At 42.8% G+C, this 26114-nt stretch overlaps 52 non-coding genes across 52 annotated transcripts; 26 read left to right on the top strand and 26 right to left on the bottom strand.

The window, feature by feature from the left end:
- The first annotated feature begins 161 nt into the window (after window positions 1-161).
- On the top strand, window positions 162-234 carry Trnar-acg (transfer RNA arginine (anticodon ACG)). The gene has a single exon. It is a non-coding gene; the product is annotated as a tRNA-Arg (tRNA).
- A 185-nt stretch (window positions 235-419) lies between these two features.
- On the bottom strand, window positions 420-502 carry Trnal-uaa (transfer RNA leucine (anticodon UAA)). Its single transcript has one exon. It is a non-coding gene; the product is annotated as a tRNA-Leu (tRNA).
- A 675-nt stretch (window positions 503-1177) lies between these two features.
- Trnar-acg (transfer RNA arginine (anticodon ACG)) lies at window positions 1178-1250 on the top strand. Its single transcript has one exon. It is a non-coding gene; the product is annotated as a tRNA-Arg (tRNA).
- Window positions 1251-1435: 185 nt separating this feature from the next.
- Window positions 1436-1518, bottom strand: Trnal-uaa (transfer RNA leucine (anticodon UAA)). The gene has a single exon. It is a non-coding gene; the product is annotated as a tRNA-Leu (tRNA).
- A 675-nt stretch (window positions 1519-2193) lies between these two features.
- Trnar-acg (transfer RNA arginine (anticodon ACG)) lies at window positions 2194-2266 on the top strand. The gene has a single exon. It is a non-coding gene; the product is annotated as a tRNA-Arg (tRNA).
- A 185-nt stretch (window positions 2267-2451) lies between these two features.
- Trnal-uaa (transfer RNA leucine (anticodon UAA)) lies at window positions 2452-2534 on the bottom strand. Its single transcript has one exon. It is a non-coding gene; the product is annotated as a tRNA-Leu (tRNA).
- Window positions 2535-3208: 674 nt separating this feature from the next.
- Window positions 3209-3281, top strand: Trnar-acg (transfer RNA arginine (anticodon ACG)). Its single transcript has one exon. It is a non-coding gene; the product is annotated as a tRNA-Arg (tRNA).
- Window positions 3282-3466: 185 nt separating this feature from the next.
- Window positions 3467-3549, bottom strand: Trnal-uaa (transfer RNA leucine (anticodon UAA)). Its single transcript has one exon. It is a non-coding gene; the product is annotated as a tRNA-Leu (tRNA).
- Window positions 3550-4224: 675 nt separating this feature from the next.
- Window positions 4225-4297, top strand: Trnar-acg (transfer RNA arginine (anticodon ACG)). The gene has a single exon. It is a non-coding gene; the product is annotated as a tRNA-Arg (tRNA).
- Window positions 4298-4482: 185 nt separating this feature from the next.
- Window positions 4483-4565, bottom strand: Trnal-uaa (transfer RNA leucine (anticodon UAA)). The gene has a single exon. It is a non-coding gene; the product is annotated as a tRNA-Leu (tRNA).
- Window positions 4566-5240: 675 nt separating this feature from the next.
- Trnar-acg (transfer RNA arginine (anticodon ACG)) lies at window positions 5241-5313 on the top strand. Its single transcript has one exon. It is a non-coding gene; the product is annotated as a tRNA-Arg (tRNA).
- A 185-nt stretch (window positions 5314-5498) lies between these two features.
- On the bottom strand, window positions 5499-5581 carry Trnal-uaa (transfer RNA leucine (anticodon UAA)). Its single transcript has one exon. It is a non-coding gene; the product is annotated as a tRNA-Leu (tRNA).
- A 674-nt stretch (window positions 5582-6255) lies between these two features.
- On the top strand, window positions 6256-6328 carry Trnar-acg (transfer RNA arginine (anticodon ACG)). Its single transcript has one exon. It is a non-coding gene; the product is annotated as a tRNA-Arg (tRNA).
- Window positions 6329-6513: 185 nt separating this feature from the next.
- Window positions 6514-6596, bottom strand: Trnal-uaa (transfer RNA leucine (anticodon UAA)). Its single transcript has one exon. It is a non-coding gene; the product is annotated as a tRNA-Leu (tRNA).
- Window positions 6597-7271: 675 nt separating this feature from the next.
- Trnar-acg (transfer RNA arginine (anticodon ACG)) lies at window positions 7272-7344 on the top strand. The gene has a single exon. It is a non-coding gene; the product is annotated as a tRNA-Arg (tRNA).
- A 185-nt stretch (window positions 7345-7529) lies between these two features.
- On the bottom strand, window positions 7530-7612 carry Trnal-uaa (transfer RNA leucine (anticodon UAA)). The gene has a single exon. It is a non-coding gene; the product is annotated as a tRNA-Leu (tRNA).
- A 675-nt stretch (window positions 7613-8287) lies between these two features.
- Window positions 8288-8360, top strand: Trnar-acg (transfer RNA arginine (anticodon ACG)). Its single transcript has one exon. It is a non-coding gene; the product is annotated as a tRNA-Arg (tRNA).
- Window positions 8361-8545: 185 nt separating this feature from the next.
- Window positions 8546-8628, bottom strand: Trnal-uaa (transfer RNA leucine (anticodon UAA)). The gene has a single exon. It is a non-coding gene; the product is annotated as a tRNA-Leu (tRNA).
- A 675-nt stretch (window positions 8629-9303) lies between these two features.
- On the top strand, window positions 9304-9376 carry Trnar-acg (transfer RNA arginine (anticodon ACG)). The gene has a single exon. It is a non-coding gene; the product is annotated as a tRNA-Arg (tRNA).
- A 185-nt stretch (window positions 9377-9561) lies between these two features.
- Window positions 9562-9644, bottom strand: Trnal-uaa (transfer RNA leucine (anticodon UAA)). The gene has a single exon. It is a non-coding gene; the product is annotated as a tRNA-Leu (tRNA).
- A 675-nt stretch (window positions 9645-10319) lies between these two features.
- Trnar-acg (transfer RNA arginine (anticodon ACG)) lies at window positions 10320-10392 on the top strand. Its single transcript has one exon. It is a non-coding gene; the product is annotated as a tRNA-Arg (tRNA).
- A 185-nt stretch (window positions 10393-10577) lies between these two features.
- Trnal-uaa (transfer RNA leucine (anticodon UAA)) lies at window positions 10578-10660 on the bottom strand. The gene has a single exon. It is a non-coding gene; the product is annotated as a tRNA-Leu (tRNA).
- A 675-nt stretch (window positions 10661-11335) lies between these two features.
- Trnar-acg (transfer RNA arginine (anticodon ACG)) lies at window positions 11336-11408 on the top strand. The gene has a single exon. It is a non-coding gene; the product is annotated as a tRNA-Arg (tRNA).
- A 185-nt stretch (window positions 11409-11593) lies between these two features.
- Trnal-uaa (transfer RNA leucine (anticodon UAA)) lies at window positions 11594-11676 on the bottom strand. Its single transcript has one exon. It is a non-coding gene; the product is annotated as a tRNA-Leu (tRNA).
- Window positions 11677-12350: 674 nt separating this feature from the next.
- Window positions 12351-12423, top strand: Trnar-acg (transfer RNA arginine (anticodon ACG)). Its single transcript has one exon. It is a non-coding gene; the product is annotated as a tRNA-Arg (tRNA).
- Window positions 12424-12608: 185 nt separating this feature from the next.
- On the bottom strand, window positions 12609-12691 carry Trnal-uaa (transfer RNA leucine (anticodon UAA)). Its single transcript has one exon. It is a non-coding gene; the product is annotated as a tRNA-Leu (tRNA).
- A 675-nt stretch (window positions 12692-13366) lies between these two features.
- Window positions 13367-13439, top strand: Trnar-acg (transfer RNA arginine (anticodon ACG)). Its single transcript has one exon. It is a non-coding gene; the product is annotated as a tRNA-Arg (tRNA).
- Window positions 13440-13624: 185 nt separating this feature from the next.
- Window positions 13625-13707, bottom strand: Trnal-uaa (transfer RNA leucine (anticodon UAA)). The gene has a single exon. It is a non-coding gene; the product is annotated as a tRNA-Leu (tRNA).
- Window positions 13708-14381: 674 nt separating this feature from the next.
- Trnar-acg (transfer RNA arginine (anticodon ACG)) lies at window positions 14382-14454 on the top strand. The gene has a single exon. It is a non-coding gene; the product is annotated as a tRNA-Arg (tRNA).
- A 185-nt stretch (window positions 14455-14639) lies between these two features.
- On the bottom strand, window positions 14640-14722 carry Trnal-uaa (transfer RNA leucine (anticodon UAA)). The gene has a single exon. It is a non-coding gene; the product is annotated as a tRNA-Leu (tRNA).
- Window positions 14723-15397: 675 nt separating this feature from the next.
- On the top strand, window positions 15398-15470 carry Trnar-acg (transfer RNA arginine (anticodon ACG)). The gene has a single exon. It is a non-coding gene; the product is annotated as a tRNA-Arg (tRNA).
- A 185-nt stretch (window positions 15471-15655) lies between these two features.
- Window positions 15656-15738, bottom strand: Trnal-uaa (transfer RNA leucine (anticodon UAA)). The gene has a single exon. It is a non-coding gene; the product is annotated as a tRNA-Leu (tRNA).
- Window positions 15739-16413: 675 nt separating this feature from the next.
- Trnar-acg (transfer RNA arginine (anticodon ACG)) lies at window positions 16414-16486 on the top strand. The gene has a single exon. It is a non-coding gene; the product is annotated as a tRNA-Arg (tRNA).
- A 185-nt stretch (window positions 16487-16671) lies between these two features.
- On the bottom strand, window positions 16672-16754 carry Trnal-uaa (transfer RNA leucine (anticodon UAA)). Its single transcript has one exon. It is a non-coding gene; the product is annotated as a tRNA-Leu (tRNA).
- A 675-nt stretch (window positions 16755-17429) lies between these two features.
- On the top strand, window positions 17430-17502 carry Trnar-acg (transfer RNA arginine (anticodon ACG)). Its single transcript has one exon. It is a non-coding gene; the product is annotated as a tRNA-Arg (tRNA).
- Window positions 17503-17687: 185 nt separating this feature from the next.
- Trnal-uaa (transfer RNA leucine (anticodon UAA)) lies at window positions 17688-17770 on the bottom strand. The gene has a single exon. It is a non-coding gene; the product is annotated as a tRNA-Leu (tRNA).
- A 674-nt stretch (window positions 17771-18444) lies between these two features.
- Window positions 18445-18517, top strand: Trnar-acg (transfer RNA arginine (anticodon ACG)). Its single transcript has one exon. It is a non-coding gene; the product is annotated as a tRNA-Arg (tRNA).
- A 185-nt stretch (window positions 18518-18702) lies between these two features.
- Trnal-uaa (transfer RNA leucine (anticodon UAA)) lies at window positions 18703-18785 on the bottom strand. The gene has a single exon. It is a non-coding gene; the product is annotated as a tRNA-Leu (tRNA).
- A 675-nt stretch (window positions 18786-19460) lies between these two features.
- On the top strand, window positions 19461-19533 carry Trnar-acg (transfer RNA arginine (anticodon ACG)). The gene has a single exon. It is a non-coding gene; the product is annotated as a tRNA-Arg (tRNA).
- A 185-nt stretch (window positions 19534-19718) lies between these two features.
- Trnal-uaa (transfer RNA leucine (anticodon UAA)) lies at window positions 19719-19801 on the bottom strand. The gene has a single exon. It is a non-coding gene; the product is annotated as a tRNA-Leu (tRNA).
- A 675-nt stretch (window positions 19802-20476) lies between these two features.
- Trnar-acg (transfer RNA arginine (anticodon ACG)) lies at window positions 20477-20549 on the top strand. The gene has a single exon. It is a non-coding gene; the product is annotated as a tRNA-Arg (tRNA).
- A 185-nt stretch (window positions 20550-20734) lies between these two features.
- Window positions 20735-20817, bottom strand: Trnal-uaa (transfer RNA leucine (anticodon UAA)). Its single transcript has one exon. It is a non-coding gene; the product is annotated as a tRNA-Leu (tRNA).
- A 675-nt stretch (window positions 20818-21492) lies between these two features.
- Window positions 21493-21565, top strand: Trnar-acg (transfer RNA arginine (anticodon ACG)). The gene has a single exon. It is a non-coding gene; the product is annotated as a tRNA-Arg (tRNA).
- A 185-nt stretch (window positions 21566-21750) lies between these two features.
- On the bottom strand, window positions 21751-21833 carry Trnal-uaa (transfer RNA leucine (anticodon UAA)). The gene has a single exon. It is a non-coding gene; the product is annotated as a tRNA-Leu (tRNA).
- A 675-nt stretch (window positions 21834-22508) lies between these two features.
- On the top strand, window positions 22509-22581 carry Trnar-acg (transfer RNA arginine (anticodon ACG)). The gene has a single exon. It is a non-coding gene; the product is annotated as a tRNA-Arg (tRNA).
- Window positions 22582-22766: 185 nt separating this feature from the next.
- Window positions 22767-22849, bottom strand: Trnal-uaa (transfer RNA leucine (anticodon UAA)). Its single transcript has one exon. It is a non-coding gene; the product is annotated as a tRNA-Leu (tRNA).
- A 675-nt stretch (window positions 22850-23524) lies between these two features.
- On the top strand, window positions 23525-23597 carry Trnar-acg (transfer RNA arginine (anticodon ACG)). The gene has a single exon. It is a non-coding gene; the product is annotated as a tRNA-Arg (tRNA).
- A 185-nt stretch (window positions 23598-23782) lies between these two features.
- On the bottom strand, window positions 23783-23865 carry Trnal-uaa (transfer RNA leucine (anticodon UAA)). Its single transcript has one exon. It is a non-coding gene; the product is annotated as a tRNA-Leu (tRNA).
- Window positions 23866-24540: 675 nt separating this feature from the next.
- On the top strand, window positions 24541-24613 carry Trnar-acg (transfer RNA arginine (anticodon ACG)). The gene has a single exon. It is a non-coding gene; the product is annotated as a tRNA-Arg (tRNA).
- Window positions 24614-24798: 185 nt separating this feature from the next.
- On the bottom strand, window positions 24799-24881 carry Trnal-uaa (transfer RNA leucine (anticodon UAA)). Its single transcript has one exon. It is a non-coding gene; the product is annotated as a tRNA-Leu (tRNA).
- A 675-nt stretch (window positions 24882-25556) lies between these two features.
- Trnar-acg (transfer RNA arginine (anticodon ACG)) lies at window positions 25557-25629 on the top strand. Its single transcript has one exon. It is a non-coding gene; the product is annotated as a tRNA-Arg (tRNA).
- A 185-nt stretch (window positions 25630-25814) lies between these two features.
- Window positions 25815-25897, bottom strand: Trnal-uaa (transfer RNA leucine (anticodon UAA)). Its single transcript has one exon. It is a non-coding gene; the product is annotated as a tRNA-Leu (tRNA).
- Window positions 25898-26114: the final 217 nt, after the last annotated feature.

Here is a 26114-nt window from a genome sequence, read left to right as displayed (position 1 = left end):
CTCAAAGCAGTCTTTTGTTTGTTTTGTCATGGAATGTCATCGTCTAGATGAAATGACGTCGGTCAATGCAAACATGTTTGGGCAACATTTAGCACTTGCAGCCGTGCAACAATGAAAGGAAATGAGAGATCAGACATTGTATTGTAGCCTGGGCTTTCAGTGGGCGTGTGGCGCAACGGATAACGCGTCTGACTACGGATCAGAAGATTCCAGGTTCGAATCCTGGCACGCTCGGAATATTCTTTTTGACATTTTGGTTTTGAAAATAAGTAAAATACTAAGGATATAACGAGGACGATTTTGACAATAGCAGTGTCCGATTTTTTCTCCATTACAAATTGTAAAGTGGATCATTTCAATGAGAAAAAGAGGTGAAGTGAACATTTCCGCTCAATAATCACACCTAAAAATAGTGAGGTTAGCACGGGTGGGGTTCGAACCCACGCGGACATACGTCCATTGGATCTTAAGTCCAACACCTTAACCACTCGGCCACCGTGCTCATGCCTTACAAAGTGGAAAGGTAGAGCTGAGTGTCGGGTAATTGCAAATGCCTAGATATACGCCCTTCAGCCAAAACTATGTCAGTCTTAACATGTAACTTACACATTTCCAAGCCATTTCTCCAAGTACCATGTTGTCCTCGATCTCCTTTGTACCCTACTCTGACTGCAACCTAGAACCACACTTTGTGCTACTGACAGCTGCTCGTATAAAATACTATATTTGTAAGCCAACTGTTAGCATTCTTGATATGTGCATGTTCAACTTCAAGTGCCCTGCCTTACGTTTGGAGCAAGTGGCTGTCGTTTTCTTTTCTTAGATTCCTTTGGAATCCTCCCATTCTTGGTCCTGTAATGTGCTTCTTTGCTGTAGAGTGGCTTTGTTCATAACGTTTGTAATGTGACGGCAGTTCCTTGGTAAATAAGAAGTCCCAGTGATAAAGCAAAGAGCCGTTTGACAAGCCATAAGACGTCCAACTACTTAAGACGATTCCAAGGTGGAATCCTGTCACACTCAAAGCAGTCTTTTGTTTGTTTTGTCATGGAATGTCATCGTCTAGATGAAATGACGTCGGTCAATGCAAACATGTTTGGGCAACATTTAGCACTTGCAGCCGTGCAACAATGAAAGGAAATGAGAGATCAGACATTGTATTGTAGCCTGGGCTTTCAGTGGGCGTGTGGCGCAACGGATAACGCGTCTGACTACGGATCAGAAGATTCCAGGTTCGAATCCTGGCACGCTCGGAATATTCTTTTTGACATTTTGGTTTTGAAAATAAGTAAAATACTAAGGATATAACGAGGACGATTTTGACAATAGCAGTGTCCGATTTTTTCTCCATTACAAATTGTAAAGTGGATCATTTCAATGAGAAAAAGAGGTGAAGTGAACATTTCCGCTCAATAATCACACCTAAAAATAGTGAGGTTAGCACGGGTGGGGTTCGAACCCACGCGGACATACGTCCATTGGATCTTAAGTCCAACACCTTAACCACTCGGCCACCGTGCTCATGCCTTACAAAGTGGAAAGGTAGAGCTGAGTGTCGGGTAATTGCAAATGCCTAGATATACGCCCTTCAGCCAAAACTATGTCAGTCTTAACATGTAACTTACACATTTCCAAGCCATTTCTCCAAGTACCATGTTGTCCTCGATCTCCTTTGTACCCTACTCTGACTGCAACCTAGAACCACACTTTGTGCTACTGACAGCTGCTCGTATAAAATACTATATTTGTAAGCCAACTGTTAGCATTCTTGATATGTGCATGTTCAACTTCAAGTGCCCTGCCTTACGTTTGGAGCAAGTGGCTGTCGTTTTCTTTTCTTAGATTCCTTTGGAATCCTCCCATTCTTGGTCCTGTAATGTGCTTCTTTGCTGTAGAGTGGCTTTGTTCATAACGTTTGTAATGTGACGGCAGTTCCTTGGTAAATAAGAAGTCCCAGTGATAAAGCAAAGAGCCGTTTGACAAGCCATAAGACGTCCAACTACTTAAGACGATTCCAAGGTGGAATCCTATCACACTCAAAGCAGTCTTTTGTTTGTTTTGTCATGGAATGTCATCGTCTAGATGAAATGACGTCGGTCAATGCAAACATGTTTGGGCAACACTTAGCACTTGCAGCCGTGCAACAATGAAAGGAAATGAGAGATCAGACATTGTATTGTAGCCTGGTCTTTCAGTGGGCGTGTGGCGCAACGGATAACGCGTCTGACTACGGATCAGAAGATTCCAGGTTCGAATCCTGGCACGCTCGGAATATTCTTTTTGACATTTTGGTTTTGAAAATAAGTAAAATACTAAGGAGATAACGAGGAAGCAATTGACAATAGCAGTGTCCGATTTTTTCTCCATAACAAATTGTAAAGTGGATCATTTCAATGAGAAAAAGAGGTGAAGTGAACATTTCCGCTCAATAATCACACCTAAAAATAGTGAGGTTAGCACGGGTGGGGTTCGAACCCACGCGGACATACGTCCATTGGATCTTAAGTCCAACGCCTTAACCACTCGGCCACCGTGCTCATGCCTTACAAAGTGGAAAGGTAGAGCTGAGTGTCGGGTAATTGCAAATGCCTAGATATACGCCCTTCAGCAAAACTATGTCAGTCTTAACATGTAACTTACACATTTCCAAGCCATTTCTCCAAGTACCATGTTGTCCTCGATCTCCTTTGTACCCTACTCTGACTGCAACCTAGAACCACACTTTGTGCTACTGACAGCTGCTCGTATAAAATACTATATTTGTAAGCCAACTGTTAGCATTCTTGATATGTGCATGTTCAACTTCAAGTGCCCTGCCTTACGTTTGGAGCAAGTGGCTGTCGTTTTCTTTTCTTAGATTCCTTTGGAATCCTCCCATCCTTGGTCCTGTAATGTGCTTCTTTGCTGTAGAGTGGCTTTGTTCATAACGTTTGTAATGTGACGGCAGTTCCTTGGTAAATAAGAAGTCCCAGTGATAAAGCAAAGAGCCGTTTGACAAGCCATAAGACGTCTAACTACTTAAGACGATTCCAAGGTGGAATCCTGTCACACTCAAAGCAGTCTTTTGTTTGTTTTGTCATGGAATGTCATCGTCTAGATGAAATGACGTCGGTCAATGCAAACATGTTTGGGCAACATTTAGCACTTGCAGCCGTGCAACAATGAAAGGAAATGAGAGATCAGACATTGTATTGTAGCCTGGGCTTTCAGTGGGCGTGTGGCGCAACGGATAACGCGTCTGACTACGGATCAGAAGATTCCAGGTTCGAATCCTGGCACGCTCGGAATATTCTTTTTGACATTTTGGTTTTGAAAATAAGTAAAATACTAAGGATATAACGAGGACGATTTTGACAATAGCAGTGTCCGATTTTTTCTCCATTACAAATTGTAAAGTGGATCATTTCAATGAGAAAAAGAGGTGAAGTGAACATTTCCGCTCAATAATCACACCTAAAAATAGTGAGGTTAGCACGGGTGGGGTTCGAACCCACGCGGACATACGTCCATTGGATCTTAAGTCCAACACCTTAACCACTCGGCCACCGTGCTCATGCCTTACAAAGTGGAAAGGTAGAGCTAAGTGTCGGGTAATTGCAAATGCCTAGATATACGCCCTTCAGCCAAAACTATGTCAGTCTTAACATGTAACTTACACATTTCCAAGCCATTTCTCCAAGTACCATGTTGTCCTCGATCTCCTTTGTACCCTACTCTGACTGCAACCTAGAACCACACTTTGTGCTACTGACAGCTGCTCGTATAAAATACTATATTTGTAAGCCAACTGTTAGCATTCTTGATATGTGCATGTTCAACTTCAAGTGCCCTGCCTTACGTTTGGAGCAAGTGGCTGTCGTTTTCTTTTCTTAGATTCCTTTGGAATCCTCCCATCCTTGGTCCTGTAATGTGCTTCTTTGCTGTAGAGTGGCTTTGTTCATAACGTTTGTAATGTGACGGCAGTTCCTTGGTAAATAAGAAGTCCCAGTGATAAAGCAAAGAGCCGTTTGACAAGCCATAAGACGTCCAACTACTTAAGACGATTCCAAGGTGGAATCCTGTCACACTCAAAGCAGTCTTTTGTTTGTTTTGTCATGGAATGTCATCGTCTAGATGAAATGACGTCGGTCAATGCAAACATGTTTGGGCAACATTTAGCACTTGCAGCCGTGCAACAATGAAAGGAAATGAGAGATCAGACATTGTATTGTAGCCTGGGCTTTCAGTGGGCGTGTGGCGCAACGGATAACGCGTCTGACTACGGATCAGAAGATTCCAGGTTCGAATCCTGGCACGCTCGGAATATTCTTTTTGACATTTTGGTTTTGAAAATAAGTAAAATACTAAGGATATAACGAGGACGATTTTGACAATAGCAGTGTCCGATTTTTTCTCCATTACAAATTGTAAAGTGGATCATTTCAATGAGAAAAAGAGGTGAAGTGAACATTTCCGCTCAATAATCACACCTAAAAATAGTGAGGTTAGCACGGGTGGGGTTCGAACCCACGCGGACATACGTCCATTGGATCTTAAGTCCAACACCTTAACCACTCGGCCACCGTGCTCATGCCTTACAAAGTGGAAAGGTAGAGCTGAGTGTCGGGTAATTGCAAATGCCTAGATATACGCCCTTCAGCCAAAACTATGTCAGTCTTAACATGTAACTTACACATTTCCAAGCCATTTCTCCAAGTACCATGTTGTCCTCGATCTCCTTTGTACCCTACTCTGACTGCAACCTAGAACCACACTTTGTGCTACTGACAGCTGCTCGTATAAAATACTATATTTGTAAGCCAACTGTTAGCATTCTTGATATGTGCATGTTCAACTTCAAGTGCCCTGCCTTACGTTTGGAGCAAGTGGCTGTCGTTTTCTTTTCTTAGATTCCTTTGGAATCCTCCCATTCTTGGTCCTGTAATGTGCTTCTTTGCTGTAGAGTGGCTTTGTTCATAACGTTTGTAATGTGACGGCAGTTCCTTGGTAAATAAGAACTCCCAGTGATAAAACAAAGAGCCGTTTGACAAGCCATAAGACGTCCAACTACTTAAGACGATTCCAAGGTGGAATCCTATCACACTCAAAGCAGTCTTTTGTTTGTTTTGTCATGGAATGTCATCGTCTAGATGAAATGACGTCGGTCAATGCAAACATGTTTGGGCAACACTTAGCACTTGCAGCCGTGCAACAATGAAAGGAAATGAGAGATCAGACATTGTATTGTAGCCTGGTCTTTCAGTGGGCGTGTGGCGCAACGGATAACGCGTCTGACTACGGATCAGAAGATTCCAGGTTCGAATCCTGGCACGCTCGGAATATTCTTTTTGACATTTTGGTTTTGAAAATAAGTAAAATACTAAGGAGATAACGAGGAAGCAATTGACAATAGCAGTGTCCGATTTTTTCTCCATAACAAATTGTAAAGTGGATCATTTCAATGAGAAAAAGAGGTGAAGTGAACATTTCCGCTCAATAATCACACCTAAAAATAGTGAGGTTAGCACGGGTGGGGTTCGAACCCACGCGGACATACGTCCATTGGATCTTAAGTCCAACGCCTTAACCACTCGGCCACCGTGCTCATGCCTTACAAAGTGGAAAGGTAGAGCTGAGTGTCGGGTAATTGCAAATGCCTAGATATACGCCCTTCAGCAAAACTATGTCAGTCTTAACATGTAACTTACACATTTCCAAGCCATTTCTCCAAGTACCATGTTGTCCTCGATCTCCTTTGTACCCTACTCTGACTGCAACCTAGAACCACACTTTGTGCTACTGACAGCTGCTCGTATAAAATACTATATTTGTAAGCCAACTGTTAGCATTCTTGATATGTGCATGTTCAACTTCAAGTGCCCTGCCTTACGTTTGGAGCAAGTGGCTGTCGTTTTCTTTTCTTAGATTCCTTTGGAATCCTCCCATCCTTGGTCCTGTAATGTGCTTCTTTGCTGTAGAGTGGCTTTGTTCATAACGTTTGTAATGTGACGGCAGTTCCTTGGTAAATAAGAAGTCCCAGTGATAAAGCAAAGAGCCGTTTGACAAGCCATAAGACGTCTAACTACTTAAGACGATTCCAAGGTGGAATCCTGTCACACTCAAAGCAGTCTTTTGTTTGTTTTGTCATGGAATGTCATCGTCTAGATGAAATGACGTCGGTCAATGCAAACATGTTTGGGCAACATTTAGCACTTGCAGCCGTGCAACAATGAAAGGAAATGAGAGATCAGACATTGTATTGTAGCCTGGGCTTTCAGTGGGCGTGTGGCGCAACGGATAACGCGTCTGACTACGGATCAGAAGATTCCAGGTTCGAATCCTGGCACGCTCGGAATATTCTTTTTGACATTTTGGTTTTGAAAATAAGTAAAATACTAAGAATATAACGAGGACGATTTTGACAATAGCAGTGTCCGATTTTTTCTCCATTACAAATTGTAAAGTGGATCATTTCAATGAGAAAAAGAGGTGAAGTGAACATTTCCGCTCAATAATCACACCTAAAAATAGTGAGGTTAGCACGGGTGGGATTCGAACCCACGCGGACATACGTCCATTGGATCTTAAGTCCAACACCTTAACCACTCGGCCACCGTGCTCATGCCTTACAAAGTGGAAAGGTAGAGCTAAGTGTCGGGTAATTGCAAATGCCTAGATATACGCCCTTCAGCCAAAACTATGTCAGTCTTAATATGTAACTTACACATTTCCAAGCCATTTCTCCAAGTACCATGTTGTCCTCGATCTCCTTTGTACCCTACTCTGACTGCAACCTAGAACCACACTTTGTGCTACTGACAGCTGCTCGTATAAAATACTATATTTGTAAGCCAACTGTTAGCATTCTTGATATGTGCATGTTCAACTTCAAGTGCCCTGCCTTACGTTTGGAGCAAGTGGCTGTCGTTTTCTTTTCTTAGATTCCTTTGGAATCCTCCCATCCTTGGTCCTGTAATGTGCTTCTTTGCTGTAGAGTGGCTTTGTTCATAACGTTTGTAATGTGACGGCAGTTCCTTGGTAAATAAGAAGTCCCAGTGATAAAGCAAAGAGCCGTTTGACAAGCCATAAGACGTCCAACTACTTAAGACGATTCCAAGGTGGAATCCTGTCACACTCAAAGCAGTCTTTTGTTTGTTTTGTCATGGAATGTCATCGTCTAGATGAAATGACGTCGGTCAATGCAAACATGTTTGGGCAACATTTAGCACTTGCAGCCGTGCAACAATGAAAGGAAATGAGAGATCAGACATTGTATTGTAGCCTGGGCTTTCAGTGGGCGTGTGGCGCAACGGATAACGCGTCTGACTACGGATCAGAAGATTCCAGGTTCGAATCCTGGCACGCTCGGAATATTCTTTTTGACATTTTGGTTTTGAAAATAAGTAAAATACTAAGGATATAACGAGGACGATTTTGACAATAGCAGTGTCCGATTTTTTCTCCATTACAAATTGTAAAGTGGATCATTTCAATGAGAAAAAGAGGTGAAGTGAACATTTCCGCTCAATAATCACACCTAAAAATAGTGAGGTTAGCACGGGTGGGGTTCGAACCCACGCGGACATACGTCCATTGGATCTTAAGTCCAACACCTTAACCACTCGGCCACCGTGCTCATGCCTTACAAAGTGGAAAGGTAGAGCTGAGTGTCGGGTAATTGCAAATGCCTAGATATACGCCCTTCAGCCAAAACTATGTCAGTCTTAACATGTAACTTACACATTTCCAAGCCATTTCTCCAAGTACCATGTTGTCCTCGATCTCCTTTGTACCCTACTCTGACTGCAACCTAGAACCACACTTTGTGCTACTGACAGCTGCTCGTATAAAATACTATATTTGTAAGCCAACTGTTAGCATTCTTGATATGTGCATGTTCAACTTCAAGTGCCCTGCCTTACGTTTGGAGCAAGTGGCTGTCGTTTTCTTTTCTTAGATTCCTTTGGAATCCTCCCATCCTTGGTCCTGTAATGTGCTTCTTTGCTGTAGAGTGGCTTTGTTCATAACGTTTGTAATGTGACGGCAGTTCCTTGGTAAATAAGAAGTCCCAGTGATAAAGCAAAGAGCCGTTTGACAAGCCATAAGACGTCTAACTACTTAAGACGATTCCAAGGTGGAATCCTGTCACACTCAAAGCAGTCTTTTGTTTGTTTTGTCATGGAATGTCATCGTCTAGATGAAATGACGTCGGTCAATGCAAACATGTTTGGGCAACATTTAGCACTTGCAGCCGTGCAACAATGAAAGGAAATGAGAGATCAGACATTGTATTGTAGCCTGGGCTTTCAGTGGGCGTGTGGCGCAACGGATAACGCGTCTGACTACGGATCAGAAGATTCCAGGTTCGAATCCTGGCACGCTCGGAATATTCTTTTTGACATTTTGGTTTTGAAAATAAGTAAAATACTAAGGAGATAACGAGGAAGCAATTGACAATAGCAGTGTCCGATTTTTTCTCCATTACAAATTGTAAAGTGGATCATTTCAATGAGAAAAAGAGGTGAAGTGAACATTTCCGCTCAATAATCACACCTAAAAATAGTGAGGTTAGCACGGGTGGGGTTCGAACCCACGCGGACATACGTCCATTGGATCTTAAGTCCAACACCTTAACCACTCGGCCACCGTGCTCATGCCTTACAAAGTGGAAAGGTAGAGCTAAGTGTCGGGTAATTGCAAATGCCTAGATATACGCCCTTCAGCCAAAACTATGTCAGTCTTAATATGTAACTTACACATTTCCAAGCCATTTCTCCAAGTACCATGTTGTCCTCGATCTCCTTTGTACCCTACTCTGACTGCAACCTAGAACCACACTTTGTGCTACTGACAGCTGCTCGTATAAAATACTATATTTGTAAGCCAACTGTTAGCATTCTTGATATGTGCATGTTCAACTTCAAGTGCCCTGCCTTACGTTTGGAGCAAGTGGCTGTCGTTTTCTTTTCTTAGATTCCTTTGGAATCCTCCCATCCTTGGTCCTGTAATGTGCTTCTTTGCTGTAGAGTGGCTTTGTTCATAACGTTTGTAATGTGACGGCAGTTCCTTGGTAAATAAGAAGTCCCAGTGATAAAGCAAAGAGCCGTTTGACAAGCCATAAGACGTCCAACTACTTAAGACGATTCCAAGGTGGAATCCTGTCACACTCAAAGCAGTCTTTTGTTTGTTTTGTCATGGAATGTCATCGTCTAGATGAAATGACGTCGGTCAATGCAAACATGTTTGGGCAACATTTAGCACTTGCAGCCGTGCAACAATGAAAGGAAATGAGAGATCAGACATTGTATTGTAGCCTGGGCTTTCAGTGGGCGTGTGGCGCAACGGATAACGCGTCTGACTACGGATCAGAAGATTCCAGGTTCGAATCCTGGCACGCTCGGAATATTCTTTTTGACATTTTGGTTTTGAAAATAAGTAAAATACTAAGGATATAACGAGGACGATTTTGACAATAGCAGTGTCCGATTTTTTCTCCATTACAAATTGTAAAGTGGATCATTTCAATGAGAAAAAGAGGTGAAGTGAACATTTCCGCTCAATAATCACACCTAAAAATAGTGAGGTTAGCACGGGTGGGGTTCGAACCCACGCGGACATACGTCCATTGGATCTTAAGTCCACCACCTTAACCACTCGGCCACCGTGCTCATGCCTTACAAAGTGGAAAGGTAGAGCTGAGTGTCGGGTAATTGCAAATGCCTAGATATACGCCCTTCAGCCAAAACTATGTCAGTCTTAACATGTAACTTACACATTTCCAAGCCATTTCTCCAAGTACCATGTTGTCCTCGATCTCCTTTGTACCCTACTCTGACTGCAACCTAGAACCACACTTTGTGCTACTGACAGCTGCTCGTATAAAATACTATATTTGTAAGCCAACTGTTAGCATTCTTGATATGTGCATGTTCAACTTCAAGTGCCCTGCCTTACGTTTGGAGCAAGTGGCTGTCGTTTTCTTTTCTTAGATTCCTTTGGAATCCTCCCATTCTTGGTCCTGTAATGTGCTTCTTTGCTGTAGAGTGGCTTTGTTCATAACGTTTGTAATGTGACGGCAGTTCCTTGGTAAATAAGAACTCCCAGTGATAAAGCAAAGAGCCGTTTGACAAGCCATAAGACGTCCAACTACTTAAGACGATTCCAAGGTGGAATCCTATCACACTCAAAGCAGTCTTTTGTTTGTTTTGTCATGGAATGTCATCGTCTAGATGAAATGACGTCGGTCAATGCAAACATGTTTGGGCAACACTTAGCACTTGCAGCCGTGCAACAATGAAAGGAAATGAGAGATCAGACATTGTATTGTAGCCTGGGCTTTCAGTGGGCGTGTGGCGCAACGGATAACGCGTCTGACTACGGATCAGAAGATTCCAGGTTCGAATCCTGGCACGCTCGGAATATTCTTTTTGACATTTTGGTTTTGAAAATAAGTAAAATACTAAGGAGATAACGAGGAAGCAATTGACAATAGCAGTGTCCGATTTTTTCTCCATAACAAATTGTAAAGTGGATCATTTCAATGAGAAAAAGAGGTGAAGTGAACATTTCCGCTCAATAATCACACCTAAAAATAGTGAGGTTAGCACGGGTGGGGTTCGAACCCACGCGGACATACGTCCATTGGATCTTAAGTCCACCACCTTAACCACTCGGCCACCGTGCTCATGCCTTACAAAGTGGAAAGGTAGAGCTGAGTGTCGGGTAATTGCAAATGCCTAGATATACGCCCTTCAGCCAAAACTATGTCAGTCTTAACATGTAACTTACACATTTCCAAGCCATTTCTCCAAGTACCATGTTGTCCTCGATCTCCTTTGTACCCTACTCTGACTGCAACCTAGAACCACACTTTGTGCTACTGACAGCTGCTCGTATAAAATACTATATTTGTAAGCCAACTGTTAGCATTCTTGATATGTGCATGTTCAACTTCAAGTGCCCTGCCTTACGTTTGGAGCAAGTGGCTGTCGTTTTCTTTTCTTAGATTCCTTTGGAATCCTCCCATTCTTGGTCCTGTAATGTGCTTCTTTGCTGTAGAGTGGCTTTGTTCATAACGTTTGTAATGTGACGGCAGTTCCTTGGTAAATAAGAACTCCCAGTGATAAAGCAAAGAGCCGTTTGACAAGCCATAAGACGTCCAACTACTTAAGACGATTCCAAGGTGGAATCCTATCACACTCAAAGCAGTCTTTTGTTTGTTTTGTCATGGAATGTCATCGTCTAGATGAAATGACGTCGGTCAATGCAAACATGTTTGGGCAACACTTAGCACTTGCAGCCGTGCAACAATGAAAGGAAATGAGAGATCAGACATTGTATTGTAGCCTGGGCTTTCAGTGGGCGTGTGGCGCAACGGATAACGCGTCTGACTACGGATCAGAAGATTCCAGGTTCGAATCCTGGCACGCTCGGAATATTCTTTTTGACATTTTGGTTTTGAAAATAAGTAAAATACTAAGGAGATAACGAGGAAGCAATTGACAATAGCAGTGTCCGATTTTTTCTCCATAACAAATTGTAAAGTGGATCATTTCAATGAGAAAAAGAGGTGAAGTGAACATTTCCGCTCAATAATCACACCTAAAAATAGTGAGGTTAGCACGGGTGGGGTTCGAACCCACGCGGACATACGTCCATTGGATCTTAAGTCCAACGCCTTAACCACTCGGCCACCGTGCTCATGCCTTACAAAGTGGAAAGGTAGAGCTGAGTGTCGGGTAATTGCAAATGCCTAGATATACGCCCTTCAGCAAAACTATGTCAGTCTTAACATGTAACTTACACATTTCCAAGCCATTTCTCCAAGTACCATGTTGTCCTCGATCTCCTTTGTACCCTACTCTGACTGCAACCTAGAACCACACTTTGTGCTACTGACAGCTGCTCGTATAAAATACTATATTTGTAAGCCAACTGTTAGCATTCTTGATATGTGCATGTTCAACTTCAAGTGCCCTGCCTTACGTTTGGAGCAAGTGGCTGTCGTTTTCTTTTCTTAGATTCCTTTGGAATCCTCCCATCCTTGGTCCTGTAATGTGCTTCTTTGCTGTAGAGTGGCTTTGTTCATAACGTTTGTAATGTGACGGCAGTTCCTTGGTAAATAAGAAGTCCCAGTGATAAAGCAAAGAGCCGTTTGACAAGCCATAAGACGTCTAACTACTTAAGACGATTCCAAGGTGGAATCCTGTCACACTCAAAGCAGTCTTTTGTTTGTTTTGTCATGGAATGTCATCGTCTAGATGAAATGACGTCGGTCAATGCAAACATGTTTGGGCAACATTTAGCACTTGCAGCCGTGCAACAATGAAAGGAAATGAGAGATCAGACATTGTATTGTAGCCTGGGCTTTCAGTGGGCGTGTGGCGCAACGGATAACGCGTCTGACTACGGATCAGAAGATTCCAGGTTCGAATCCTGGCACGCTCGGAATATTCTTTTTGACATTTTGGTTTTGAAAATAAGTAAAATACTAAGAATATAACGAGGACGATTTTGACAATAGCAGTGTCCGATTTTTTCTCCATTACAAATTGTAAAGTGGATCATTTCAATGAGAAAAAGAGGTGAAGTGAACATTTCCGCTCAATAATCACACCTAAAAATAGTGAGGTTAGCACGGGTGGGGTTCGAACCCACGCGGACATACGTCCATTGGATCTTAAGTCCACCACCTTAACCACTCGGCCACCGTGCTCATGCCTTACAAAGTGGAAAGGTAGAGCTGAGTGTCGGGTAATTGCAAATGCCTAGATATACGCCCTTCAGCCAAAACTATGTCAGTCTTAACATGTAACTTACACATTTCCAAGCCATTTCTCCAAGTACCATGTTGTCCTCGATCTCCTTTGTACCCTACTCTGACTGCAACCTAGAACCACACTTTGTGCTACTGACAGCTGCTCGTATAAAATACTATATTTGTAAGCCAACTGTTAGCATTCTTGATATGTGCATGTTCAACTTCAAGTGCCCTGCCTTACGTTTGGAGCAAGTGGCTGTCGTTTTCTTTTCTTAGATTCCTTTGGAATCCTCCCATTCTTGGTCCTGTAATGTGCTTCTTTGCTGTAGAGTGGCTTTGTTCATAACGTTTGTAATGTGACGGCAGTTCCTTGGTAAATAAGAACTCCCAGTGATAAAGCAAAGAGCCGTTTGACAAGCCATAAGACGTCCAACTACTTAAGACGATTCCAAGGTGGAATCCTATCACACTCAAAGCAGTCTTTTGTTTGTTTTGTCATGGAATGTCATCGTCTAGATGAAATGACGTCGGTCAATGCAAACATGTTTGGGCAACACTTAGCACTTGCAGCCGTGCAACAATGAAAGGAAATGAGAGATCAGACATTGTATTGTAGCCTGGGCTTTCAGTGGGCGTGTGGCGCAACGGATAACGCGTCTGACTACGGATCAGAAGATTCCAGGTTCGAATCCTGGCACGCTCGGAATATTCTTTTTGACATTTTGGTTTTGAAAATAAGTAAAATACTAAGGAGATAACGAGGAAGCAATTGACAATAGCAGTGTCCGATTTTTTCTCCATAACAAATTGTAAAGTGGATCATTTCAATGAGAAAAAGAGGTGAAGTGAACATTTCCGCTCAATAATCACACCTAAAAATAGTGAGGTTAGCACGGGTGGGGTTCGAACCCACGCGGACATACGTCCATTGGATCTTAAGTCCAACGCCTTAACCACTCGGCCACCGTGCTCATGCCTTACAAAGTGGAAAGGTAGAGCTGAGTGTCGGGTAATTGCAAATGCCTAGATATACGCCCTTCAGCAAAACTATGTCAGTCTTAACATGTAACTTACACATTTCCAAGCCATTTCTCCAAGTACCATGTTGTCCTCGATCTCCTTTGTACCCTACTCTGACTGCAACCTAGAACCACACTTTGTGCTACTGACAGCTGCTCGTATAAAATACTATATTTGTAAGCCAACTGTTAGCATTCTTGATATGTGCATGTTCAACTTCAAGTGCCCTGCCTTACGTTTGGAGCAAGTGGCTGTCGTTTTCTTTTCTTAGATTCCTTTGGAATCCTCCCATCCTTGGTCCTGTAATGTGCTTCTTTGCTGTAGAGTGGCTTTGTTCATAACGTTTGTAATGTGACGGCAGTTCCTTGGTAAATAAGAAGTCCCAGTGATAAAGCAAAGAGCCGTTTGACAAGCCATAAGACGTCTAACTACTTAAGACGATTCCAAGGTGGAATCCTGTCACACTCAAAGCAGTCTTTTGTTTGTTTTGTCATGGAATGTCATCGTCTAGATGAAATGACGTCGGTCAATGCAAACATGTTTGGGCAACATTTAGCACTTGCAGCCGTGCAACAATGAAAGGAAATGAGAGATCAGACATTGTATTGTAGCCTGGGCTTTCAGTGGGCGTGTGGCGCAACGGATAACGCGTCTGACTACGGATCAGAAGATTCCAGGTTCGAATCCTGGCACGCTCGGAATATTCTTTTTGACATTTTGGTTTTGAAAATAAGTAAAATACTAAGAATATAACGAGGACGATTTTGACAATAGCAGTGTCCGATTTTTTCTCCATTACAAATTGTAAAGTGGATCATTTCAATGAGAAAAAGAGGTGAAGTGAACATTTCCGCTCAATAATCACACCTAAAAATAGTGAGGTTAGCACGGGTGGGGTTCGAACCCACGCGGACATACGTCCATTGGATCTTAAGTCCAACGCCTTAACCACTCGGCCACCGTGCTCATGCCTTACAAAGTGGAAAGGTAGAGCTAAGTGTCGGGTAATTGCAAATGCCTAGATATACGCCCTTCAGCCAAAACTATGTCAGTCTTAACATGTAACTTACACATTTCCAAGCCATTTCTCCAAGTACCATGTTGTCCTCGATCTCCTTTGTACCCTACTCTGACTGCAACCTAGAACCACACTTTGTGCTACTGACAGCTGCTCGTATAAAATACTATATTTGTAAGCCAACTGTTAGCATTCTTGATATGTGCATGTTCAACTTCAAGTGCCCTGCCTTACGTTTGGAGCAAGTGGCTGTCGTTTTCTTTTCTTAGATTCCTTTGGAATCCTCCCATTTTTGGTCCTGTAATGTGCTTCTTTGCTGTAGAGTGGCTTTGTTCATAACGTTTGTAATGTGACGGCAGTTCCTTGGTAAATAAGAAGTCCCAGTGATAAAGCAAAGAGCCGTTTGACAAGCCATAAGACGTCCAACTACTTAAGACGATTCCAAGGTGGAATCCTGTCACACTCAAAGCAGTCTTTTGTTTGTTTTGTCATGGAATGTCATCGTCTAGATGAAATGACGTCGGTCAATGCAAACATGTTTGGGCAACATTTAGCACTTGCAGCCGTGCAACAATGAAAGGAAATGAGAGATCAGACATTGTATTGTAGCCTGGGCTTTCAGTGGGCGTGTGGCGCAACGGATAACGCGTCTGACTACGGATCAGAAGATTCCAGGTTCGAATCCTGGCACGCTCGGAATATTCTTTTTGACATTTTGGTTTTGAAAATAAGTAAAATACTAAGGATATAACGAGGAAGCAATTGACAATAGCAGTGTCCGATTTTTTCTCCATTACAAATTGTAAAGTGGATCATTTCAATGAGAAAAAGAGGTGAAGTGAACATTTCCGCTCAATAATCACACCTAAAAATAGTGAGGTTAGCACGGGTGGGGTTCGAACCCACGCGGACATACGTCCATTGGATCTTAAGTCCACCACCTTAACCACTCGGCCACCGTGCTCATGCCTTACAAAGTGGAAAGGTAGAGCTGAGTGTCGGGTAATTGCAAATGCCTAGATATACGCCCTTCAGCCAAAACTATGTCAGTCTTAACATGTAACTTACACATTTCCAAGCCATTTCTCCAAGTACCATGTTGTCCTCGATCTCCTCTGTACCCTACTCTGACTGCAACCTAGAACCACACTTTGTGCTACTGACAGCTGCTCGTATAAAATACTATATTTGTAAGCCAACTGTTAGCATTCTTGATATGTGCATGTTCAACTTCAAGTGCCCTGCCTTACGTTTGGAGCAAGTGGCTGTCGTTTTCTTTTCTTAGATTCCTTTGGAATCCTCCCATTCTTGGTCCTGTAATGTGCTTCTTTGCTGTAGAGTGGCTTTGTTCATAACGTTTGTAATGTGACGGCAGTTCCTTGGTAAATAAGAAGTCCCAGTGATAAAGCAAAGAGCCGTTTGACAAGCCATAAGACGTCCAACTACTTAAGACGATTCCAAGGTGGAATCCTGTCACACTCAAAGCAGTCTTTTGTTTGTTTTGTCATGGAATGTCATCGTCTAGATGAAATGACGTCGGTCAATGCAAACATGTTTGGGCAACATTTAGCACTTGCAGCCGTGCAACAATGAAAGGAAATGAGAGATCAGACATTGTATTGTAGCCTGGGCTTTCAGTGGGCGTGTGGCGCAACGGATAACGCGTCTGACTACGGATCAGAAGATTCCAGATTCGAATCCTGGCACGCTCGGAATATTCTTTTTGACATTTTGGTTTTGAAAATAAGTAAAATACTAAGGATATAACGAGGACGATTTTGACAATAGCAGTGTCCGATTTTTTCTCCATTACAAATTGTAAAGTGGATCATTTCAATGAGAAAAAGAGGTGAAGTGAACATTTCCGCTCAATAATCACACCTAAAAATAGTGAGGTTAGCACGGGTGGGGTTCGAACCCACGCGGACATACGTCCATTGGATCTTAAGTCCAACACCTTAACCACTCGGCCACCGTGCTCATGCCTTACAAAGTGGAAAGGTAGAACTGAGTGTCAGGTAATTGCAAATGCCTAGATATACGCCCTTCAGCCAAAACTATGTCAGTCTTAACATGTAACTTACACATTTCCAAGCCATTTCTCCAAGTACCATGTTGTCCTCGATCTCCTTTGTACCCTACTCTGACTGCAACCTAGAACCACACTTTGTGCTACTGACAGCTGCTCGTATAAAATACTATATTTGTTAGCCAACTGTTAGCATTCTTGATATGTGCATGTTCAACTTCAAGTGCCCTGCCTTACGTTTGGAGCAAGTGGCTGTCGTTTTCTTTTCTTAGATTCCTTTGGAATCCTCCCATTCTTGGTCCTGTAATGTGCTTCTTTGCTGTAGAGTGGCTTTGTTCATAACGTTTGTAATGTGACGGCAGTTCCTTGGTAAATAAGAAGTCCCAGTGATAAAGCAAAGAGCCGTTTGACAAGCCATAAGACGTCCAACTACTTAAGACGATTCCAAGGTGGAATCCTGTCACACTCAAAGCAGTCTTTTGTTTGTTTTGTCATGGAATGTCATCGTCTAGATGAAATGACGTCGGTCAATGCAAACATGTTTGGGCAACATTTAGCACTTGCAGCCGTGCAACAATGAAAGGAAATGAGAGATCAGACATTGTATTGTAGCCTGGGCTTTCAGTGGGCGTGTGGCGCAACGGATAACGCGTCTGACTACGGATCAGAAGATTCCAGGTTCGAATCCTGGCACGCTCGGAATATTCTTTTTGACATTTTGGTTTTGAAAATAAGTAAAATACTAAGGAGATAACGAGGAAGCAATTGACAATAGCAGTGTCCGATTTTTTCTCCATAACAAATTGTAAAGTGGATCATTTCAATGAGAAAAAGAGGTGAAGTGAACATTTCCGCTCAATAATCACACCTAAAAATAGTGAGGTTAGCACGGGTGGGGTTCGAACCCACGCGGACATACGTCCATTGGATCTTAAGTCCAACGCCTTAACCACTCGGCCACCGTGCTCATGCCTTACAAAGTGGAAAGGTAGAGCTGAGTGTCGGGTAATTGCAAATGCCTAGATATACGCCCTTCAGCAAAACTATGTCAGTCTTAACATGTAACTTACACATTTCCAAGCCATTTCTCCAAGTACCATGTTGTCCTCGATCTCCTTTGTACCCTACTCTGACTGCAACCTAGAACCACACTTTGTGCTACTGACAGCTGCTCGTATAAAATACTATATTTGTAAGCCAACTGTTAGCATTCTTGATATGTGCATGTTCAACTTCAAGTGCCCTGCCTTACGTTTGGAGCAAGTGGCTGTCGTTTTCTTTTCTTAGATTCCTTTGGAATCCTCCCATCCTTGGTCCTGTAATGTGCTTCTTTGCTGTAGAGTGGCTTTGTTCATAACGTTTGTAATGTGACGGCAGTTCCTTGGTAAATAAGAAGTCCCAGTGATAAAGCAAAGAGCCGTTTGACAAGCCATAAGACGTCCAACTACTTAAGACGATTCCAAGGTGGAATCCTGTCACACTCAAAGCAGTCTTTTGTTTGTTTTGTCATGGAATGTCATCGTCTAGATGAAATGACGTCGGTCAATGCAAACATGTTTGGGCAACATTTAGCACTTGCAGCCGTGCAACAATGAAAGGAAATGAGAGATCAGACATTGTATTGTAGCCTGGGCTTTCAGTGGGCGTGTGGCGCAACGGATAACGCGTCTGACTACGGATCAGAAGATTCCAGGTTCGAATCCTGGCACGCTCGGAATATTCTTTTTGACATTTTGGTTTTGAAAATAAGTAAAATACTAAGGAGATAACGAGGAAGCAATTGACAATAGCAGTGTCCGATTTTTTCTCCATTACAAATTGTAAAGTGGATCATTTCAATGAGAAAAAGAGGTGAAGTGAACATTTCCGCTCAATAATCACACCTAAAAATAGTGAGGTTAGCACGGGTGGGGTTCGAACCCACGCGGACATACGTCCATTGGATCTTAAGTCCAACGCCTTAACCACTCGGCCACCGTGCTCATGCCTTACAAAGTGGAAAGGTAGAGCTAAGTGTCGGGTAATTGCAAATGCCTAGATATACGCCCTTCAGCCAAAACTATGTCAGTCTTAACATGTAACTTACACATTTCCAAGCCATTTCTCCAAGTACCATGTTGTCCTCGATCTCCTTTGTACCCTACTCTGACTGCAACCTAGAACCACACTTTGTGCTACTGACAGCTGCTCGTATAAAATACTATATTTGTAAGCCAACTGTTAGCATTCTTGATATGTGCATGTTCAACTTCAAGTGCCCTGCCTTACGTTTGGAGCAAGTGGCTGTCGTTTTCTTTTCTTAGATTCCTTTGGAATCCTCCCATTCTTGGTCCTGCAATGTGCTTCTTTGCTGTAGAGTGGCTTTGTTCATAACGTTTGTAATGTGACGGCAGTTCCTTGGCAAATAAGAAGTCCCAGTGATAAAGCAAAGAGCCGTTTGACAAGCCATAAGACGTCCAACTACTTAAGACGATTCCAAGGTGGAATCCTGTCACACTCAAAGCAGTCTTTTGTTTGTTTTGTCATGGAATGTCATCGTCTAGATGAAATGACGTCGGTCAATGCAAACATGTTTGGGCAACATTTAGCACTTGCAGCCGTGCAACAATGAAAGGAAATGAGAGATCAGACATTGTATTGTAGCCTGGGCTTTCAGTGGGCGTGTGGCGCAACGGATAACGCGTCTGACTACGGATCAGAAGATTCCAGATTCGAATCCTGGCACGCTCGGAATATTCTTTTTGACATTTTGGTTTTCAAAATAAGTAAAACACTAAGGAGATAACGAGGACGATTTTGACAATAGCAGTGTCCGATTTTTTCTCCATTACAAATTGTAAAGTGGATCATTTCAATGAGAAAAAGAGGTGAAGTGAACATTTCCGCTCAATAATCACACCTAAAAATAGTGAGGTTAGCACGGGTGGGGTTCGAACCCACGCGGACATACGTCCATTGGATCTTAAGTCCACCACCTTAACCACTCGGCCACCGTGCTCATGCCTTACAAAGTGGAAAGGTAGAGCTGAGTGTCGGGTAATTGCAAATGCCTAGATATACGCCCTTCAGCCAAAACTATGTCAGTCTTAACATGTAACTTACACATTTCCAAGCCATTTCTCCAAGTACCATGTTGTCCTCGATCTCCTTTGTACCCTACTCTGACTGCAACCTAGAACCACACTTTGTGCTACTGACAGCTGCTCGTATAAAATACTATATTTGTAAGCCAACTGTTAGCATTCTTGATATGTGCATGTTCAACTTCAAGTGCCCTGCCTTACGTTTGGAGCAAGTGGCTGTCGTTTTCTTTTCTTAGATTCCTTTGGAATCCTCCCATCCTTGGTCCTGCAATGTGCTTCTTTGCTGTAGAGTGGCTTTGTTCATAACGTTTGTAATGTGACGGCAGTTCCTTGGTAAATAAGAAGTCCCAGTGATAAAGCAAAGAGCCGTTTGACAAGCCATAAGACGTCCAACTACTTAAGACGATTCCAAGGTGGAATCCTGTCACACTCAAAGCAGTCTTTTGTTTGTTTTGTCATGGAATGTCATCGTCTAGATGAAATGACGTCGGTCAATGCAAACATGTTTGGGCAACATTTAGCACTTGCAGCCGTGCAACAATGAAAGGAAATGAGAGATCAGACATTGTATTGTAGCCTGGGCTTTCAGTGGGCGTGTGGCGCAACGGATAACGCGTCTGACTACGGATCAGAAGATTCCAGGTTCGAATCCTGGCACGCTCGGAATATTCTTTTTGACATTTTGGTTTTGAAAATAAGTAAAATACTAAGGATATAACTAGGACGATTTTGACAATAGCAGTGTCCGATTTTTTCTCCATTACAAATTGTAAAGTGGATCATTTCAATGAGAAAAAGAGGTGAAGTGAACATTTCCGCTCAATAATCACACCTAAAAATAGTGAGGTTAGCACGGGTGGGGTTCGAACCCACGCGGACATACGTCCATTGGATCTTAAGTCCACCACCTTAACCACTCGGCCACCGTGCTCATGCCTTACAAAGTGGAAAGGTAGAGCTGAGTGTCGGGTAATTGCAAATGCCTAGATATACGCCCTTCAGCCAAAACTATGTCAGTCTTAACATGTAACTTACACATTTCCAAGCCATTTCTCCAAGTACCATGTTGTCCTCGATCTCCTTTGTACCCTACTCTGACTGCAACCTAGAACCACACTTTGTGCTACTGACAGCTGCTCGTATAAAATACTATATTTGTAAGCCAACTGTTAGCATTCTTGATATGTGCATGTTCAACTTCAAGTGCCCTGCCTTACGTTTGGAGCAAGTGGCTGTCGTTTTCTTTTCTTAGATTCCTTTGGAATCCTCCCATCCTTGGTCCTGCAATGTGCTTCTTTGCTGTAGAGTGGCTTTGTTCATAACGTTTGTAATGTGACGGCAGTTCCTTGGTAAATAAGAAGTCCCAGTGATAAAGCAAAGAGCCGTTTGACAAGCCATAAGACGTCCAACTACTTAAGACGATTCCAAGGTGGAATCCTGTCACACTCAAAGCAGTCTTTTGTTTGTTTTGTCATGGAATGTCATCGTCTAGATGAAATGACGTCGGTCAATGCAAACATGTTTGGGCAACATTTAGCACTTGCAGCCGTGCAACAATGAAAGGAAATGAGAGATCAGACATTGTATTGTAGCCTGGGCTTTCAGTGGGCGTGTGGCGCAACGGATAACGCGTCTGACTACGGATCAGAAGATTCCAGGTTCGAATCCTGGCACGCTCGGAATATTCTTTTTGACATTTTGGTTTTGAAAATAAGTAAAATACTAAGGAGATAACGAGGAAGCAATTGACAATAGCAGTGTCCGATTTTTTCTCCATTACAAATTGTAAAGTGGATCATTTCAATGAGAAAAAGAGGTGAAGTGAACATTTCCGCTCAATAATCACACCTAAAAATAGTGAGGTTAGCACGGGTGGGGTTCGAACCCACGCGGACATACGTCCATTGGATCTTAAGTCCAACGCCTTAACCACTCGGCCACCGTGCTCATGCCTTACAAAGTGGAAAGGTAGAGCTAAGTGTCGGGTAATTGCAAATGCCTAGATATACGCCCTTCAGCCAAAACTATGTCAGTCTTAACATGTAACTTACACATTTCCAAGCCATTTCTCCAAGTACCATGTTGTCCTCGATCTCCTTTGTACCCTACTCTGACTGCAACCTAGAACCACACTTTGTGCTACTGACAGCTGCTCGTATAAAATACTATATTTGTAAGCCAACTGTTAGCATTCTTGATATGTGCATGTTCAACTTCAAGTGCCCTGCCTTACGTTTGGAGCAAGTGGCTGTCGTTTTCTTTTCTTAGATTCCTTTGGAATCCTCCCATCCTTGGTCCTGCAATGTGCTTCTTTGCTGTAGAGTGGCTTTGTTCATAACGTTTGTAATGTGACGGCAGTTCCTTGGTAAATAAGAAGTCCCAGTGATAAAGCAAAGAGCCGTTTGACAAGCCATAAGACGTCCAACTACTTAAGACGATTCCAAGGTGGAATCCTGTCACACTCAAAGCAGTCTTTTGTTTGTTTTGTCATGGAATGTCATCGTCTAGATGAAATGACGTCGGTCAATGCAAACATGTTTGGGCAACATTTAGCACTTGCAGCCGTGCAACAATGAAAGGAAATGAGAGATCAGACATTGTATTGTAGCCTGGGCTTTCAGTGGGCGTGTGGCGCAACGGATAACGCGTCTGACTACGGATCAGAAGATTCCAGGTTCGAATCCTGGCACGCTCGGAATATTCTTTTTGACATTTTGGTTTTGAAAATAAGTAAAATACTAAGGAGATAACGAGGAAGCAATTGACAATAGCAGTGTCCGATTTTTTCTCCATTACAAATTGTAAAGTGGATCATTTCAATGAGAAAAAGAGGTGAAGTGAACATTTCCGCTCAATAATCACACCTAAAAATAGTGAGGTTAGCACGGGTGGGGTTCGAACCCACGCGGACATACGTCCATTGGATCTTAAGTCCAACGCCTTAACCACTCGGCCACCGTGCTCATGCCTTACAAAGTGGAAAGGTAGAGCTAAGTGTCGGGTAATTGCAAATGCCTAGATATACGCCCTTCAGCCAAAACTATGTCAGTCTTAACATGTAACTTACACATTTCCAAGCCATTTCTCCAAGTACCATGTTGTCCTCGATCTCCTTTGTACCCTACTCTGACTGCAACCTAGAACCACACTTTGTGCTACTGACAGCTGCTCGTATAAAATACTATATTTGTAAGCCAACTGTTAGCATTCTTGATATGTGCATGTTCAACTTCAAGTGCCCTGCCTTACGTTTGGAGCAAGTGGCTGTCGTTTTCTTTTCTTAGATTCCTTTGGAATCCTCCCATTCTTGGTCCTGCAATGTGCTTCTTTGCTGTAGAGTGGCTTTGTTCATAACGTTTGTAATGTGACGGCAGTTCCTTGGCAAATAAGAAGTCCCAGTGATAAAGCAAAGAGCCGTTTGACAAGCCATAAGACGTCCAACTACTTAAGACGATTCCAAGGTGGAATCCTGTCACACTCAAAGCAGTCTTTTGTTTGTTTTGTCATGGAATGTCATCGTCTAGATGAAATGACGTCGGTCAATGCAAACATGTTTGGGCAACATTTAGCACTTGCAGCCGTGCAACAATGAAAGGAAATGAGAGATCAGACATTGTATTGTAGCCTGGGCTTTCAGTGGGCGTGTGGCGCAACGGATAACGCGTCTGACTACGGATCAGAAGATTCCAGATTCGAATCCTGGCACGCTCGGAATATTCTTTTTGACATTTTGGTTTTCAAAATAAGTAAAACACTAAGGAGATAACGAGGACGATTTTGACAATAGCAGTGTCCGATTTTTTCTCCATTACAAATTGTAAAGTGGATCATTTCAATGAGAAAAAGAGGTGAAGTGAACATTTCCGCTCAATAATCACACCTAAAAATAGTGAGGTTAGCACGGGTGGGGTTCGAACCCACGCGGACATACGTCCATTGGATCTTAAGTCCACCACCTTAACCACTCGGCCACCGTGCTCATGCCTTACAAAGTGGAAAGGTAGAGCTGAGTGTCGGGTAATTGCAAATGCCTAGATATACGCCCTTCAGCCAAAACTATGTCAGTCTTAACATGTAACTTACACATTTCCAAGCCATTTCTCCAAGTACCATGTTGTCCTCGATCTCCTTTGTACCCTACTCTGACTGCAACCTAGAACCACACTTTGTGCTACTGACAGCTGCTCGTATAAAATACTATATTTGTAAGCCAACTGTTAGCATTCTTGATATGTGCATGTTCAACTTCAAGTGCCCTGCCTTACGTTTGGAGCAAGTGGCTGTCGTTTTCTTTTCTTAGATTCCTTTGGAATCCTCCCATCCTTGGTCCTGCAATGTGCTTCTTTGCTGTAGAGTGGCTTTGTTCATAACGTTTGTAATGTGACGGCAGTTCCTTGGTAAATAAGAAGTCCCAGTGATAAAGCAAAGAGCCGTTTGACAAGCCATAAGACGTCCAACTACTTAAGACGATTCCAAGGTGGAATCCTGTCACACTCAAAGCAGTCTTTTGTTTGTTTTGTCATGGAATGTCATCGTCTAGATGAAATGACGTCGGTCAATGCAAACATGTTTGGGCAACATTTAGCACTTGCAGCCGTGCAACAATGAAAGGAAATGAGAGATCAGACATTGTATTGTAGCCTGGGCTTTCAGTGGGCGTGTGGCGCAACGGATAACGCGTCTGACTACGGATCAGAAGATTCCAGGTTCGAATCCTGGCACGCTCGGAATATTCTTTTTGACATTTTGGTTTTGAAAATAAGTAAAATACTAAGGATATAACGAGGACGATTTTGACAATAGCAGTGTCCGATTTTTTCTCCATTACAAATTGTAAAGTGGATCATTTCAATGAGAAAAAGAGGTGAAGTGAACATTTCCGCTCAATAATCACACCTAAAAATAGTGAGGTTAGCACGGGTGGGGTTCGAACCCACGCGGACATACGTCCATTGGATCTTAAGTCCAACGCCTTAACCACTCGGCCACCGTGCTCATGCCTTACAAAGTGGAAAGGTAGAGCCAAGTGTCGGGTAATTGCAAATGCCTAGATATACGCCCTTCAGCCAAAACTATGTCAGTCTTAACATGTAACTTACACATTTCCAAGCCATTTCTCCAAGTACCATATTGTCCTCGATCTCCTTTGTACCCTACTCTGACTGCAACCTAGAACCACACTTTGTGCTACTGACAGCTGCTCGTATAAAATACTATATTTGTAAGCCAACTGTTAGCATTCTTGATATGTGCATGTTCAACTTCAAGTGCCCTGCCTTACGTTTGGAGCAAGTGGCTGTCGTTTTCTTTTCTTAGATTCCTTTGGAATCCTCCCATCCTTGGTCCTGTAATGTGCTTCTTTGCTGTAGAGTGGCTTTGTTCATAACGTTTGTAATGTGACGGCAGTTCCTTGGTAAATAAGAAGTCCCAGTGATAAAGCAAAGAGCCGTTTGACAAGCCATAAGACGTCCAACTACTTAAGACGATTCCAAGGTGGAATCCTGTCACACTCAAAGCAGTCTTTTGTTTGTTTTGTCATGGAATGTCATCGTCTAGATGAAATGACGTCGGTCAATGCAAACATGTTTGGGCAACATTTAGCACTTGCAGCCGTGCAACAATGAAAGGAAATGAGAGATCAGACATTGTATTGTAGCCTGGGCTTTCAGTGGGCGTGTGGCGCAACGGATAACGCGTCTGACTACGGATCAGAAGATTCCAGGTTCGAATCCTGGCACGCTCGGAATATTCTTTTTGACATTTTGGTTTTGAAAATAAGTAAAATACTAAGGATATAACGAGGACGATTTTGACAATAGCAGTGTCCGATTTTTTCTCCATTACAAATTGTAAAGTGGATCATTTCAATGAGAAAAAGAGGTGAAGTGAACATTTCCGCTCAATAATCACACCTAAAAATAGTGAGGTTAGCACGGGTGGGGTTCGAACCCACGCGGACATACGTCCATTGGATCTTAAGTCCAACGCCTTAACCACTCGGCCACCGTGCTCATGCCTTACAAAGTGGAAAGGTAGAGCTGAGTGTCGGGTAATTGCAAATGCCTAGATATACGCCCTTCAGCCAAAACTATGTCAGTCTTAACATGTAACTTACACATTTCCAAGCCATTTCTCCAAGTACCATGTTGTCCTCGATCTCCTTTGTACCCTACTCTGACTGCAACCTAGAACCACACTTTGTGCTACTGACAGCTGCTCGTATAAAAT

The sequence above is a fragment of the Haliotis asinina genome, chromosome 11 (genome assembly GCF_037392515.1).
Source record: "Haliotis asinina isolate JCU_RB_2024 chromosome 11, JCU_Hal_asi_v2, whole genome shotgun sequence".
NCBI classification, from domain to species: Eukaryota; Metazoa; Mollusca; class Gastropoda; order Lepetellida; family Haliotidae; genus Haliotis; species Haliotis asinina.
This window is presented reverse-complemented; position numbering and strand designations above follow the sequence as displayed.